Here is a 17535-nt window from a genome sequence, read left to right as displayed (position 1 = left end):
ATATTAGGCTTTCCAAAGCGCATTTGAGTATTTGTCTACTACTGTTATTGTTGTGGAGTAGTGTACCTTGGGGAAATCTGTAAAGGAGAATGAATAAGCCTGAATTCTATACCTGATTCTGCCTTTCCTTGCTGTATGTTTTTAGACAAGTAACCTTATACCAGTACCTGGTCCATTCCACAATAGGGGAATACTTCATTTAGATTTTCATACCTAAAACATTACCGTATTTTAAAGTAACACTATCAGTTTTTTTAACAGAGGCATAATTTTATCTTCATATAAGTTACTGGGCTGGACATATAGTTGAGAAAATAGAGGTACTTTTTGCTCAAGGCTTAAAAGCTGTGAAATGGTAGAACTGGCATTAATAATTGGCTTCGGAACATTTGTAGTCAAGGTACTTTTCTCTTGCTTTGTAATTGAGCAACTTGAGATTTATGAGTGAATGAAATGCCTAACTTCTGGAAGGACTCAATATCTGATTTCAAAAGAAATGATTTCAAAACATTTCAGCTCTTGAAAAAGCAAATGAAGAACTAGGGTAGTGGTTCTCAAAGTGAGGTCTCCAGACAAACAGCAGCAGCAATTTCATTGGTAAGAAATTACCTGACAACTGGTAAGAACTGATGTTCTCTGTTCCCACGCAAGACCCACTGCATCAGAAACTCTGGGGGTAAGGTCCAGCAAACTGATTTTACAAGCCCTCCTGTCCTCTAGGTGATTCTGACGCCTGCTCAAATTTCCAAAGCACTGCTAGGCATAGAGAAACACCTTAGACCCTGTAAAAGGGTGAAAGTGCTTTAGAATTTCTTATTTTCAGCCCTGTGATGACCACCGTAGAGGTCAACTATGGGAGAAAGTACGACTTCCAGGCCCAGATCAAATCAAAAGCAGGATGGGGCCTTTAAGAACCAGCAGCTCCCAGGGACTCTAGGACCAGCAGAGAGCACTCAGCTTTTCTGAGAAATTTCGGGACATTGGAGCTCTTCAGGTTGTACACTTAGCCTTTGCAATTTGAATGTGGAGGTGTTGCTATAATCAGAGTCTGTTTTGGATTGGAAGCTGTTTGGGATTTAATCTTTCTCATCTGAGACCTAGAAACGGACTTCACTTGAAGTTCTCACTAAACAATAACTCATATTGTTTTGGAATTCTCACATAACAGTAAGTACGCTGAACTCATTCAAGTTCAAGTATAACAGAGTCACTTTGGGCAATTTTTTTGCATTTCTTTGAGCTGTGACTTTTCCTAACTGTGAAGTGGGTATAATGATATGTATTTGAAGAAAAGTTTTGAGATTGAAGTTAGAGAATGTCTATGAACTCACTTTCTGAGTTGTAAAGCACTTTAAAAATGTAAGATATGAATAAGTAGAGATGTGGTATAAGTTACTACATCTCAAATAGCAACAGCAACATTTTTGTGGCTTCAAAAGCAACACCATTTGTTTATTAACATTATTTTGCTTAATAAAGCAGTACTCTTAATTATAGCAAAATTTATAAATAATTCTATGGGATGTGATGAAATTATTTTCACTTTGAATTTTAAAATAATGGGCCCTACACTCTTTCCTTCCCTCACCACCAATGACCTGTCTCACTGTACATACGCCCTGCTGCAGCCCTGCAGAAATGCTTCAACTACCCATAATTTTTTTTTTTTTTTTGCCAAATAAGACTGGTGTCCAGGGTACTGAAGCCTCATCTTCCTCAGGTTGATGCCAAAGATGTAAAATTTGGTGCAGATGCCCAAACCTTAAAGCTTCAAGGTGTAAGCCTTTTAGCCAATTCTCTAGCCATTACAATAGGGTCAAAGGAAAGAACAGTGATTATTGAAGAAAGCTGAGGAAGTTCCAAAGTTAAAAAAAAAGATGGTGTGACTGTTGCAAAGTCAATTGACTTAAAGGATAAATATAAAAATATTGGAGCTAAACTTGTTAAAATGTTGCCAATAATACAAATAAAGAAGCTGGGGATGGTATCATTACTGCTACCATATTGGCATGCTCTATTGCAAAGAAGGCTTTGAGAAGGTTAGCAAGGGTGCAAATCCAGTGGAAATTGGAAGTGTGTGAGGTTAGATGTTGATACTGTAATTGCTGAACTTAGGAAGCAGTCTAAACCTGTGACAACCCCTGAAGAAATTGCTCAGGTTGGTACAATTTCTGCAAAGAGAGACAAAAAAAATTGGCAGCATCATTTCTGATGCAATGAAAAAGGTTGGAAGAAAGGTTGTGCTCACAGTGAAAGGTGGAAAAACATTGAATGATGAATTAGAAATTATTGAAGGCATGACGTTTGATTGAGGCTACATTTTTCCATACTTATTAATATATCAAAAGGTCAGAAATGTGAATTCCAGGATGCCTATGTTCTACTGAATGAAAAGAACATTTCTGGTGTCCAGTCCATTGTACCTGCTCTTGAAATTGCCAGTGCTCACCTTAAGCCTTTGGTCACAATTGCTGAAGATGTTGATGAAGAAACTCTAAGTATGCTCATCTTGAATCGGCTAAAAGTTGGTCTTCAGGTTGTAGCAGTCAAAATTTCAGGTTTTGGTGACAATAGAACTAGCTTAAAGATGTAGCTATTGCTACTGGTATTGCAGTGTTTGGAGAAGAGGGGTTAACCCTAAATCTTGAAGATGCTCAGCCTCATGACTCAGGAAAATTCAGAGAGGTCATTGTGGTCAAAGATGATGCTATGTTACTAAAAGGAAAAGATGACAAGGCTTAAATTGAAAAATGTATTCAAGAAATCATTGAGTAGTTAGATATCACAACTAGTGAATATGAAAAGAAAAAACTGAATGAATGTCTGGCAAAACTATCAGATGGAGTAGCCATGTTGATGGTTGGTGAGACAAGTGATGTTCAAGTGAAAGAAAAGAAAGAGTTAACGATGTCCTTAATGCTACAAGAGCTGCCATTGAAGATGGCATTGTTCTGCTTCAGTGCATTCCAGTCTTGGACTCATTAACTCCAGCTAATGAAGATGTTTTTAATGTTATAGAAATTATTAAAAGAACCCTCAAAATTCCTTCAATGACCAATGTTAAGAATGCAAGTGTTGAAGGATCTTTGATAGTTGAAAAAATTATGTAAGATCCTCTGAATTGGTTATTAGGCTGTGATTGGAGATTCTGTGAATACGGTAGAAAAAGGAGTCACTGACCCCACAAACATTGTGGGAACTGCTTTACTGCATGCTGCTGGGGTGGCTTCTCTGTTACCTACAGCAGAAGTTGTAGTCATAGAAATTCCTAAAAAAGAGAATCCTGGAATGAGTGCAATAGGTAGAATGAGAGATGGTTTGTTCTAATTCCTAGAATAGTGCTTTACCTTTGTTTTTGAACTGTAACAAGAAGCTGAAAACAGCATTCTTCAACAATAACATTAGAAGTCAGGTGAAGAAAATGACTGAAGAGAAGGTTGGCTGAAATTTAAGAAAATCACCATAATCATCAGTTACTGGTTTCAGTTGACAATATACAATAATTTACTGCTGTCATTGCCCATGCCTACAGATAATTTATTTTGTATTTTTGAACAAAAAAAAATTTGTACATTCTGGATATTGGGTACAAGAGCCATGAACCAATATAGTGCTTTCAACCTAAATCACTGAGACATTTTTACTGCCGTTCTATTAAAATCAGGATTTTAGTGCTTGCCATCACCAGATGAGAAGTTAAGAAGCAGCCTTTCTGTGGAGAGTAAGAAGAATTGTGTACAAAGTAGAGAAATATCCAATTATGTGATAGCCTTTGTGTAATAAAAATTTAAAATTTTAAATAGTGCAGCCTGAAGATATTTTTAAATTCTCCAAATTGGCTTTCATGCAAAAAGGCTTATTCAGTACTTTTAAGGACCACTTGAATTGTGGGTAAAGGATTATGTTAGATGCTGAGTATTTAAGACATAGTGGTCTTAATGTGGTCTTCCAGTGGTCTCACTGGAAGCAAATGTCACCATAGGAAGCTGACAACTAGGTAAGAGGAGCAACTCTTCTGGAGCACTTGTGTCTAGAAGAAAAGAGTGGCCAGAAAAAGAGGTCCAAGAAAAAAGGACATTAAGCAAACACCTGAAGAGAGAATCCTCTGTATTCCTGAGATGGTAATCTGTGAGTCTGCTTGTGAATATAAGCTGGGTACACTGCCAAAGAACAGGGTGAAAGGAGTAGTAGCCTTATTTCTGTTCTAGCTTACTAGAAATTAAGAAGATGTCTCAGGTCAAAAAATAAAAATAAATGAACCTGTAAAGAAGCTGTAAAGTTCAAGAGTATGAAGAGCAATTTAAAGTTAATTACACTAGGTGGCAAATATGAGAGGAAAAGGTTGATTGTTAATTGGAGTTCTGAAAACTTCTATTACAAAATAGGTTCAGGGAGTGGGAACATCAGCAAAATGGAGAAATAGAACTCTCCAATGCTTGTCCCCTGAAGAAACATTAATGCAAACAACTATCCACACATGGAAATATCTTCCCAAGTGCTAAGGAAACCTGGTGAAGGACAATAGTGTCTGAATGTAGCACAGAAAGAAAAGACGCATTGAGGAGAGTAGGATAGACATTAGGCACATTGCCCATTCTTCAACCCTGGACAGCACAGCATGGAGAAAGATACTGCCTAGGAGAGGAAGAAGGACGTGAGAAGAGGACTTTGCCTCAGACTCCAAAACTATAGGCCCTCTTCAGTAAAATCTAGCACTGATCTGACCCCATGGCCTCAGACTTTAGGCCCCTACCCAAGGACTAGGTTTCCAGGCCTGCACTAGAACCAGGCTAGATCCCCCACCAGGCTCTAGGCTTTTCCAATGAACTTGGTCTCCAGGCTGCCCCACTGCCAACCTGACTTCAACAACCTCAGAGTCCTAACCACCCCTAACAGTGAAGTGGCTCCCATGGCCCCAGGCCTCAGGCCAACCTCAGCGCCAGACCAACCCTTGCAGTCCTAGTCATCAGACTGGCACCCTCACACCCAGCTTCCAGGCCAGCTCCTGTAGCTCCTCACTCCAACAGACCCAGGGTTCAGGTTGTCCCAATAGATTCCAGCATTTGACCAACCCCCATGGACCAAGGCTCCAGGACAGCCCCTGTATACCTAGGTAAGTGGCTATTCCCAAGGCCCTAAGACCTAGGACAGCCCTCATGGGCCTATCCTCTAGGCCAACACCTGCATGCCCAGACTCCAGGCAAACACTAGTGGACATAGGCTCCAGGCCAGTACCAGAGTCTAATGCACTAAACCAACACCTGCAATCGTAGGCTCCAGACTGTCTCCTGTGGACCCAGGCTTCCTACCAACTACAGCATTGAGAAAACCCCAAGTGCCAGGCTGGTCTCTGTGGTCTCAAGCTTCAGATAACCCAGGGTCTAGGGCTGTACCAGCAGATCCAGGGCCCAAGCTCACCCCAGTAGACCCCAGTAGCAGGTTAGACCACACAGACTGAGGCTCCAAGACTACCCATGAAGACTTAAGTTCTAGGCCAGCAACTGTGGGCCCATAACCCAAACCCATCCCCACAGACTCAAGCTCCAGGCCTACTCCAATACTGAACCAGCCTCCACGGACTCAGGCTCCAGGTCTATTCTAGTGCAAGATCAGCCCCCATGGATCTAGGCTTTATGCCCAACCAAGTAGTAGACCCAGGCATCAGGTTGCCTACCTGCTGACCCAGGCACCACACTAGCCTATCTGAGGACTCCAGCAGCAAGCTTACCTTCAGATTATGCCCAATGGTCTGCCTAGAATCTCTAGGCAGGCTGCCTGGAGCAGCTTTTCCACCCAAAGTCAGTCTGCAAAGACTGGAATAAGTCCTTACTTTTTGAATGTGCAGTCATCCATGTAAGGTAATGAAAACACAAAACACCAAGAAGACATAACATAACCAAAGAACACACCAAACAATAATCTCTTAGTAGCTGACCTACAAGTAAATAAAGATGGATGAACTGCCTGACAAAAAAATTCAAAATAATTTTTTAAGTAACATAGGACAACTTCAATAAATACTTAAAATGCCTCAATAAGATCGGGAAAACAATGAAGTACCAATATTAAAAATTAACAGAGAAATTTAAGTTATTTTATAAAATAGTAATTCTGGAGTTGGAAAATACAATGAACAAAATAAAAAATGCAATAGTGAGCATTAATAGCAAAATTGATCAAGCAGAAGAAAGAATCTATGATTCTGAAGACAGGTTATTGGAAAATATAAAGTCAGAGAAGAAAAAAGAATGAAAAGGAATGAAGTAAGCTTATGAGATTTATGAGCAATTGTTTGGGTTATAGGAGTTTGTGAAGGAGAAGAGAAAGATAAAGAATTAAAATGTTTATTTAAAGAAATATTAGCAGTACTTTCCAAGTTTGGAGAAAGATATAAATATAGAGGTACAGAAATGTCAAAATTCTCTAACCAAATTGAATCCAAACAAGATTACACCAAGACATAATAAAATAAAGCTGTCAAGCTCAAGGAAAGAAAGAGGATCCTGAAAGCATTAAGATAAAAGAAGTGAATAACCTATAAGGAAGTTCTGGACACACAGAAGTTAATTTCTCAGTAGAGATATTACAGGCCAGGAGAGAACAGGATGATACATTCAAAGTGCTGAAAAAAAAAATACTAAACAAAACTGCCAAGTAAGAATATTGTATCTGAAAAAGGTGTGGTTCAGAAATAAAGGAGAGAGAAAGAGTTTCCCAGAGAAACAAAAGCTGAGGTAGTTCACTCCCACCAGAACTGTTTACAAGAAATGCTAAAAGAAGTTCATCAGCCTGAAAAAAAAGGATGCTAAAAAGTAACACAAAAACATCTCAAAGTATAAAACTCACTGATAAAAGTACATACCCAGTCAAATTCAGAATACTTTAATACTGTAATTGTGATGATGTTTAAATCACTTATATCTTTAGTATAAAGATGAAAACACAGAACTGTTAAAAATGATAGTTATAATAATTTGTTGTGGCATATACAACATAAGAACATGTAAATTACAACATCAAAAAATTTAAATGCATGAGGGAGGTGGAGAATATTGTAGAGGTTTTTTTTTTTTTATGCAATCAAAGTTAAGTTGTTATCAGCTTAGCCTGTAATAACAATAAGATTTAAAAAATAATCCTCATGGTAACCACAAAGAAAAAACCTATTGTAGATATGCAAAACATAAAAAGTAAGAAATCAAAGCATACCACTAGACAAAGTCACCTAATCACAAAGACAACAAAAGAGTAAAGACAAAAGATCTGCAAAACAAAAAGACATAGAATGTCTACATGCATAAAAGACAAGACACTGTACAGTGCCTATAAGAGACTCACTTCACATTTAAGGATACACATAGATTAAAAGTGAAGGGATATAAAAGACATGGATGTGAATGGAAACTATGTGAATGGAAACTCATGGGGAGCAGAAATAGGTACACTTAAGTCAGATAAAATGAACATTAAGTCAAAACTGAGAAAAGAGACAAAGAAGGTCATTATATAATGAAAGAGGGGTAAATTAAGGAAGTGGATATAACCATTGTAAATATATATACACATATATATAAGGTAAATATTAATAGATCTGAAGAAAGAGGTAGATGGCAATACAGTAATAGTAGGGGGCTTTAGTACCTCACTTTCAGCAAAAGACAGATTACTTCAACAGAAAATTAATTAGGAAATATCAACATATATTGGAGACCAAATGGACCTAACATCCATATACAGAATATTCTATCCAACAGCTGCAGAATACACATTTTTCTCTGCTGCACATGGAACATTCTCTGAGATAGATGATGTATTAGGCCATAAAACAAGTCGTAAATTTAAGAAGATTGAAATCCTATCAAATGTCTTTTTTGACCACAATAGTATAAAATTCTAATTTCTAGGAACTTTAGAATATTCACAAATACATGGAATTTAAATGACTTGCTCTTGAACAACCAAGGGTTAATGAAGAAATTGAAAGAGAAATTTTAAAATATATTGATACAAAGGAAGATGGAAACGTAACATACCAAAACTTATGGGATTCAGCAAAAGCATTTCTAAGATGGAAGTTTATAGCCTCCATCAGAAAAGAAGAAAGATCCCCAATAAACAACCTAATGTTACACCTCAAGAAAAAAGAAAAACAATAAACTAAACCCAAAGTTAAAAGAGGTTAAGAAATAGTAAAGATCAAAACCCAAATACCTGAAATAGAGACTAGAAAACAACAGAAAGAATCAGCAAAATTAAGAATTTTTTAAAAAGATAAACAAAATGAATAAGCCTTGTGCTAGAGTAAGAAAAAAAAGAGAAGGTTCAAATAAATAAAATTATAAATAAAAAGGAGACATTACAACTGACACAACAGAATTACAAAGGATCACTAAGACACTATTGTGAACATATGCCAACCAATTAGATAACCTAGAAGAATGGACAAATTCCTACACATGTTCAACCTACCAAGACTGAATCATGAAGTAGAAAATCTGAACAAACGAATACCAAGTAAGAGGATTGAATCAGTAATAAAACATCCCCCACCAAAGGAGGGCCCAGGGCCTGATGGCTTCATGGACAAATTCTACCAAACATTTAAAGAATACCTAATACCATATTTTTAAAATGCTTTCAAAAAATGAAGACAAAAGAATACTTTCAAACACATTTTTCAAGGCCAGCTTTACCCTGATATCAAAGCCATACAAGGACACTACAAGAAAATAAGATTATAGGCCAATATTCCTCATGATCATAGGTGTAAATATCCTCAAAAATATTAGCAAACCAAATTCAATAGCACATTGAATGAATCATACACCATAATCAAATGGAATTTATCCCAGAGATACAAGGATGGTTCAACGTACACAAATCTGTAAATGTAACATACCATATGAATATAATAAAAGACAAAATCATATAATCATCTCAATAGACAAAGAGAAAGTTGTTAACAAAATTCATATCATCTTGTGATTAAAAACTCTCAATAAATTATATACAGAAAGAATGCACCTCAACACATTAAATATCATATATGACAAACCCACAGTTAACATCATATTCAATGGTGAAAAGTTTAAATCATATTTTGTAAGATCAGAAACAAGTCAAGGATGCGAATGCTTGCCAGTTCTATTCAACATAATACTGGAAGTCCTACCCAGAGCAAAATAAATTTATCTTAACAGTAACAATTTGATTTACTCTTTTACAATTTGGATGTCTTGAGACATGTTTGCAGATGACATCATCTTATATAGAAAACCTTTAAAAACTTGCAAAAAAGCTGTTAGAACTAACAAAATTCAGTACAGTTGCAGGATATAATATTAACATACAAAAATCAGTAGTGTTTCTATAGAGTAACAATGAGCTATTCAAAAAGGAAATCAAAACAATTCCATTTACAATATCTACAAAAAGTAATAAGATGGAAATACATTTAACCAAAAAGGCAAAAGACCTATACACTGAAAACTATATAACATTGATGAAAGAAATTGAGGAAGACACAAATAAATAGAAAGATATTCCATGGTCATGAAATAGAAGAATGAATACTGTTAAAATGTCCATATTAGCCAAAGCAATTTACAGATCCATGCAATATCTATCAAAAATTTAATGCCATTTTTTCCAGAAATAGAAGAAAAGCTAAAATTCCTATGGAACCAAAAAGATTTCAAATAGCAAAAGGAATATTGAGCAAAAAGAACAGAGCTGGAGGTCTCACACTACATGATTTCAAAACGTACTACAAAGTTATAGTAATCAAAACAGCCGGATTCTGGCATAAAAACAGACACATAGGCCAATAGAGTGAAACATGGTACCTAGAAATAAGCGTATAATTTATGGTCAGTTGATTTTCTATCAAGGTGCCAAGAACACACAGTGAGGAAAGGATAATCTCTTCAATAAATGTTGTTGAGACAATGAAATAGCCACATGCAGAAAAATGAAATTATATCTTCATCTTGCTATGTACAAGATCAACTCCAAATGAATTAAAGACTTAAATGTAAGTCCTAAACATTTCAAACTGTTAGAAGAAAACAGGAAAATCTCCATGACTTTGGTTTGGGTAATGATATTTTAGAAATGACCCCAAAAGCACAGGCCATTAAAGTGAAAATAGACAAATTGAATTACATTAAACTTAAAAGCTTTTTGCATATGCAAGGAAACAATCAACAGAATAATGAGACAACTAATGGAATGAGATAAAATATAAAATATTTAAAAATCAAACATCTGATAAGGTGTTAATATCTAAAATATATAACAAACTCAAACAATTCAATAGTAAGAAAACAACCCAGTTGTAAAATGAGCAAAGCTCTGAATAGATATTTCCCCAAAGACGTGCAGACAACATGTATACTTAAAAACATTCAAAATCACTAATCATCAGAGAAATGCAAATTAAAATCACAATATAATATCACCTCACACCTGTTAAAATGTCTATTATCAAAAAGATGCAATATTACAAGTGTGAAAAAGAATGTGGAGAAAAGACCCTTATACATTGCTGGTGAGAATATAAATTAGTACAGCAATTATGAAAAACGGTATGGTGGTTTCTCAAAAAATTAAAAATAGAACTACCATATAATCCAGCAACCCCACTTCTGTGTATATATGCAAAGGAAATCAAATCAGTATGTTGAAGAGGTATCTACATTCCCATATTTATTCCACCACTTCTTACAATAATTAAGATATGGAATCAAGTGTCATGAGGAGATGAATGAACTTAAGTGTCATGAGGAGAAGAAAATGTGGTATATATACACAATGGAATACTATTCAGTCTTAAAAGGAAGGAAATTTTGCCATTTGCAACAATGTAGATGAACCTTGAGGACATTATGTTAAGTGAAACAACCCAGGCACAGAAAGACAAATACCACAAATCCTTACTTGTATGGAAATCTTAAAAAGTTGATCTTACAGAAGCTAAGAGTGGAATGGTGGTTACCAGAGAATGTGGTGGTTAGAGGGAGGGGAATTTGGGGAGATATGACACAAAGGATACGAAATTACAATTAGGAGAAATAAGTTCAAGGTATCTATTGTACAACATGGCAATTATAGTTAATAACAATGTATTGCTGAAAATTGCTAAGGAGTTTATTTTAAGGCTCCCCACTCCAAAAAAAAAAAAATTACATATGTGTGGTGGATGCAGTGGCTCACACCTGTAATCCTAGCATTTTGGGAGGTCCAGGCAGGTGGATCACTTGAGGTCAGGAGTGCGAAATCAGCCTCGCCATCATGGCAAAACCCCATCTCTACTAAAATACAAAAAGTTAGCTGGGCATGGTGGTGGGCACCTGCAATCCCAGTTACTTGGGAGGCTGAGGCAGGAGAAATGCTTGAACCCAGGAGGCAGAGGTTGCAGTGAGCCCAGATTGTGCCATTGCACTCCAGAGTGAGAATCTGTCAACAAGAAAAAAAATATATATATGTGAGATAATGTGTATGTTAATGAGCTCAACTTATTCCACGATGTGTACCTATTTCAGAGCAACATGAACACAATAAATAAATATAATTTTATTTGTCAGTTTCAAAAAAAAAAGTAAAAATTTGGTAAATACCAGTTTAAACAAACTTTAACAGGATTGTTTCTTACAGGGTTTTTCGTAGTTGTTAACAGTCTAATACATTTAACTCTTTAAGACAGAGTTGTAGGGTGTAGGTCTTCCTAAACTTCCTTAACTATGAACCTTCCCTTTTTAAATGGAGCACTTTAAGAGTCTAGTGTCCCACAGAACACACTGTATGAATGCTACACAATGCCACCGGACAACACATAAAATCAGACAATTCGTCTAGTGGAGGGTGATTCTAAAGCTTTCAGATTTGACTTTTAAGGTCTTTTTCAATTTCAAAATTCTACAGTTTCTAAATAGGCTCCCTCATCTCTCATAACTACAAAATTGGCAAGTGATGAGGGAAATACTCTCAGATCCTCCCTTATCTCCCTTATGAAAACAGAGAAATCCAGAAACCCATGGCATATTTTTTTTTTTTTTTTTTTTTTTTTTACTATTTTCACAAGGTTTCAAACTATATAGCTAAAACGGGTGGCATTAAAACAATAACATTTATTTACAAAGGACCTTCATACTAAAAGGAAGATGTACCTACATAAGTGCAAGCCATTAATACAAATTGCCTGTAAGAAAAAGATCGTAATCCTTAGAATGTCTAAGAAAACAGAGAATTTTTTCCCAACCTTTTCCAGTATCATCTGCTCCCACGCCTGCTCCCATGTAGCAGACATGAGCATTATGTTTCTGTGTTTCAAAACAGTGCCTCTGCTTAGCTCACACTTTGCACATCTGCTGGAGTCAAGCTGCCCTTGAAAACCCAGCTTTCAAGCCATTTTCTCTGTGCTTTGTCCCAGTGTTGGGGTGAGCCCATCTCTTCCCAATGCTGCTGTGGTACCACAGAAGTATTTTGTTCAGCTCTTGTGCAACCCTTTATTGTGAGCATTTATTAATGTGTCTCTCTTTCAACCTCATCCTAGAGCATTTTCTCATCTCTGTGTCTTCAGTGTCTGGAAAATAGCAGATATAGATGAGTAAGTAAAGTAAGATTACTGTTTATGTAATCTTTTGGAAAGGATATTTAAACCTCTGAATGCTTATGGCAATAAAACCTATAGATTTTGGATCAAATGTTAAGTCTGTCTGTGTGTGTACACACATATGCATAAGACTTATTTTCTTCACCTGTGAAATGGGATGATTGTGGGCATATGCCTTTTTTATAGAGATATTAAGATTAGTTCACTAAAATCTTTAAGATGGATTGATATCCTCAAATAAAAAACTTGAATCATTATAATCCATATTATTAATAATAGTTAATATTATAAATTATGGCATATCTGTAATAGGCAAAAATGATTTATGGGGCTATAATAATTTTTGCAAGGCATCATAAAGGGTTATAAAAACCACAAGAGAAAAGGTTGAGTGGTTGTGATCACATACACCTAAAATAGAATTATTGCCTCATAATTCAAAATCCCTATGCCTCTTATTCTTTCTGGTTACAAACTGCCCAAGAGATGAAATTGGCTCTGCAGGTCCTAACCAATCCAATTTAATTGGTTAGACTCTAAGTCTATGTGACCAACAATATCCTTGCTTCAAGGAATTGCAGCATCTCGGAATATTAGAGTTGGGATTAGTCGTTGAGATCTTCTAATCCAATGGTTCTGAAGTCTGGCTGTGCATAAGAATCACAGAGGCATCTTTAAAAATTACTAATGGTTAAGGTGCCACTAGACAGCCTGAAAAAAAACTTTAAAGTTGAGTTCAGGGTCAGTATTTTTTAAAGGCTACACTGAATTTTAATGTGAGATTCTCTGATCTTGTCCAACCCCCTGTGTTACAGATGACTCACGCAGATATAGAGAGGTGACAAGAGAGGCCTAAATGGCTGGCTGTCAGAATCAAGTTAAAGTCTAATTCTTGTGACATCTGTGTTCTTCTCATTACATTAGAAATGAAAATGAGTGTCCAGTTGCTATGCTCACTCTGATTGATTGGTGGTGGCTTCCTGCAATGCTCTGATGAGAAGATTTCTGTAGCTGCACGTGGCTTGGCAGGAGAGAAAGTGTTGATTGATAGCAATGTCCACTGTGGAGTTAGGGCCCAAAAGTAGTGTGAAGGGTTTGTCATCTTTATACTCTCTGTTGCAAATTTTCAACAGCTCCATTCTCTTACCTATTGTAATCCTTTTAATTCTTAGAGCTTTTCTGTTTAATGGAAGTAGAGAATGCAATGCCTGCCTTTAGCATATCATGCTTAAATATTGAGCAAAAGAAAAGGGCATCTGGAAAGGAGAGACAGACATCCTAACTTTTTGGGATGATATCAATATCACTCATGTGATTATTCTAAGTGCCTCTGACAGATCCTTGGTCAGCCTGCATGTATTTCTTTCAGTTTATGGGCTTTGGCTCATTGCTATGATTGACCAAAATATTGGTAGCATTGATAAAAACAGACCTTGTCATAAAAGCATTAATATTTAACCTCAAGATATTCAGGCTTTTTATTAGCCTCCTAAAGTATTCTCAAGCTCTCTGTGATGACAGATCACTTTTAAAAAATTCCAATTCCTTGTAGATTGATACTTTTGTGAAATATAACAAAAATGATTACTGGGAAAATGAAGTAAAAATCCCAAAGATATACAGAAGTCAAGCTTCAATTTTTAAAATAATTTTATTTAAGACATGATGAGTTTGTCAGTTGCTATACTCATTTCTTAATGCTTTCTCTCAGTTTTAATCATTGTCTTGTCACAGATTGGCTGGAAACATTTCATAGATGAGCACCTGTCCATCGATCACACTTTGAGTAGAACTAGTCTAGAGCTTGTTTTTCTCCAGCTACAGCTATAGTCAGGGTGCCTGATTGTCCTAAGGACCTAAGTCTTTGAGTATTCCTGGCCTCTAGGAGATAAAATTCGTATGTATCAGTTACTCAGGTTCCGTGACATATGCAGTTTATCCAAATCCTAGACTTCTAAGAACATTAATTTGAAATGTACACTTGAAAATAAAATTCAGTATATGCATTGTCACATAAGATGCTTTGGTTCTCTCTCGCTCTTTAAGCATTCTTTATCTGGATAACTTTATATAATTAGAGATGGTTGATAATTATTATTTTACTCCTGTGCACAGGAATACACAAAACATTTGGCACAGACTGCAGAAGATGGTTCATTTAAGAGTTAACCATCTGGAGCATTGAACAACTGTATGCTACAGGCTGCAGTTCCTTCCAATGACTTTGGAAGGGTTGACTGTCCTCTGCGAAGTGCAATGGTTTCTCTCAAGGGTCAGCAAACTTTCCTACAAAAGGCCAGATTGTAAATATTTTAGGTTTTGCTGTCCAAACATAGTCTCTGTTACATATTTTTGTTTTGTTTCATTTTGTTTTTTACAACCTTTTAAAACTGTGAAAATAATTCTTAGTTTGAAAGCTGTACTAAAGAGGATATGGGGTAGATTTGGCCCACAAGAAATGGTTTGCCAAACCCTGATTTATCTCCTGGTAATACGGGAAAGCCAGCTTTTTTGATTTAGTTGTATTGATATTAGTTATCTATTTATATATAAATAATTATCCCCAAACTTAGCAGCTGAAAATAACATCTGTCATTTTACAGTTCCATGAGCCAGAAATCTAGGTGCAGGTTACCTGGGTGCCTCTGCCTCTACGTTGCTCCAGAGGTCAGTTGAGTTGATAGCCTGAGCTGCTGTTCCATAAAAAGATTTGACTAGTGGGGAGGACCACTTCCAAGATTACTCATGTATTTTTTTGGTAGGTCTTGGTCTCTTGACATGTGAACCCTCCATGAGGCTGCCTCATGACATAGCAGCTGACTTCCCTCTGAGTAAATGATCTGAAAGACTGATAGTAATTAAGCAGGGCAGAAGCCACAGTCCTTTTATCTCCTAAGCTCAGAAGCAATGTCCCATCACTTCTGTTGTGGAAACTAACAAATCACTGCACCCATACTCAAAGGGAAGAGATTTCACAAGGGCTTGAATACCAGAAGGCAGTGGTCATTGGGGGTTACCTTAGAGTCTGCCTATTTCACTGGCTAAATCGCTTTTTATCAGTTCCAACAGAATACACATCTCTCAGTTACGATTTTATAATACCATTATAATGCCATCTGGTTTCTACCATAGACTTATTATGCTGTTATTGTAATTAGCACCATGACATGTAAAGATATATTTGAAAGGCACAATAGGAATTTTTATTTTTGGATACTTAACTATACAAATATGCTTTCTAAATTAAAAAAAGGTAAGAAATTATTTCTCTATGCAGTAGGCTTAAGAGAAATATATGGAAGTGGCAGTAACTGAGAAGATTTTGGAATTGTTTTAAAATGAACATTTAACACTAGGTACCTTGAATTTTTAAAATATTTTCCTAATCTAATTCTTACAATCTAAGATAGTTCAATTAGATCCCTATTTCATAGATGGGGAAACTGAGGCAGGCAGCGGTTGGGTAAGTTAGCCTAAATTACACAGCCAATAGGTGATGGAGACAGGATCCAAAACTGGGTTTTCTGATTCCACAGCCCTCACTGTCTTTAAGACACAAACACAGTCACAGAATCTAAATATAAATTGACAATTGGAAATAGTTATTGTAATAAGTCAATACACTTACCAGTTAAAATACCACACTAAGACCTTTCCTGAAAAATATTTTAAGGTGGTCACTGGCCTCAGTGACAGAGGAAATAAATCAAAGTAGTCACCACTTTGATATTATTGGTTTTCTGCTAAATATCATGGAGAAAAAAACATCAACAAGAACTTACTTCTCCATCTTGAAAGGTGCATTTCTGGGAAGATGCCCACTTTTTCAGATTCAAAATCTATAATTCTTATACAGAATAGATTCCTGCTGCTTGTGGTAGTCCCATGAGAACTCTATGTAAAGCAAGCATTCCAGAAGCTAATGTGTCTGGAAATGCACAATCTTATTTCCAATGTTGACAAACAGTTTATGGAGCTATGTCATCGTATGAGTTTTTCATCAGTATTACTAGGATAGTATAATATCACTGATGATGAGACTGACATCAAGAAAGAATTATTCTAGAATAAGCACAGATTTTAAGCTGTTAAAAATATACTCTGGAGGAAAGCTCCAAGATGGCCAAATAGGAACAGCTCCAGTGTACAGCTCCCAGCATGAGTGACACAGAAGACAGGTGATTTCTGCATTTCCAACTGAGGTATCGAGTTCATCTCACTGGGGCTTGTTGAACAGTGGGTGCAGCCCATGGAGTGTGAGCCAAAGCAGGGCGGGGCATTGCCTCACCTAGGAAGTGCAAGGGGTCAGGAAATTCCCTCTCCTAGCCAAGGGAAGCCATGACAGACGGTACCTGGAAAATTGGGACACTCCCACCCTAATACTGCACTTTTCCAGTGGTCTTGGCCAACGGCACACCAGGAGATTATATCCTGCGCCTGGCTCGGAGGGTCCCACGCTCACAGAGCCTCACTGACTGCTAGCACAGCAGTCCGAGATTGAACTACAATGTGGCAGCAAGGCTGGGGGAGGGGAGGAGAATGGAACCAAGCTGGAAAACACTCTTCAGGATATTATCCAGGAGAACTTCTCCAACCTAGAAAGGCAGACAAACATTAAAATTCAGGAAATACAGAGAACACCACAAAGATACTCCTCAAGAAGAGCAACTCTAAGGCACATAATTGTTAGATTCACCAAAGTTGAAATGAAGGAAAAAATGTTAAGGGCAGCCAGAGAGAAAGGTTGGGTTTCCCACAAAGGGAAACCCATCAGACAAACAGTGGATCTCTTGGCAGAAACTCTACAAGCCAGAAGAGAGTGGGGGCCAATATTCAACATTCTTAAAGAAAAGAATTTTCAACCCAGAATTTCATATCCAGCCAAACTAAGTTTCATAAGTGAAGGAGAAATAAAATCCTTT

The 17535-nt window shown here is 36.7% G+C and overlaps 1 pseudogene; it reads left to right on the top strand.

The window, feature by feature from the left end:
• The first annotated feature begins 1638 nt into the window (after positions 1-1638).
• On the top strand, positions 1639-3327 carry LOC111521858 (annotated as a pseudogene).
• The last annotated feature ends 14208 nt before the right edge of the window (positions 3328-17535 follow it).

This window comes from Piliocolobus tephrosceles, chromosome X (assembly GCF_002776525.5).
Source record: "Piliocolobus tephrosceles isolate RC106 chromosome X, ASM277652v3, whole genome shotgun sequence".
Classification (NCBI taxonomy): Eukaryota; Metazoa; Chordata; class Mammalia; order Primates; family Cercopithecidae; genus Piliocolobus; species Piliocolobus tephrosceles.
This window is presented reverse-complemented; position numbering and strand designations above follow the sequence as displayed.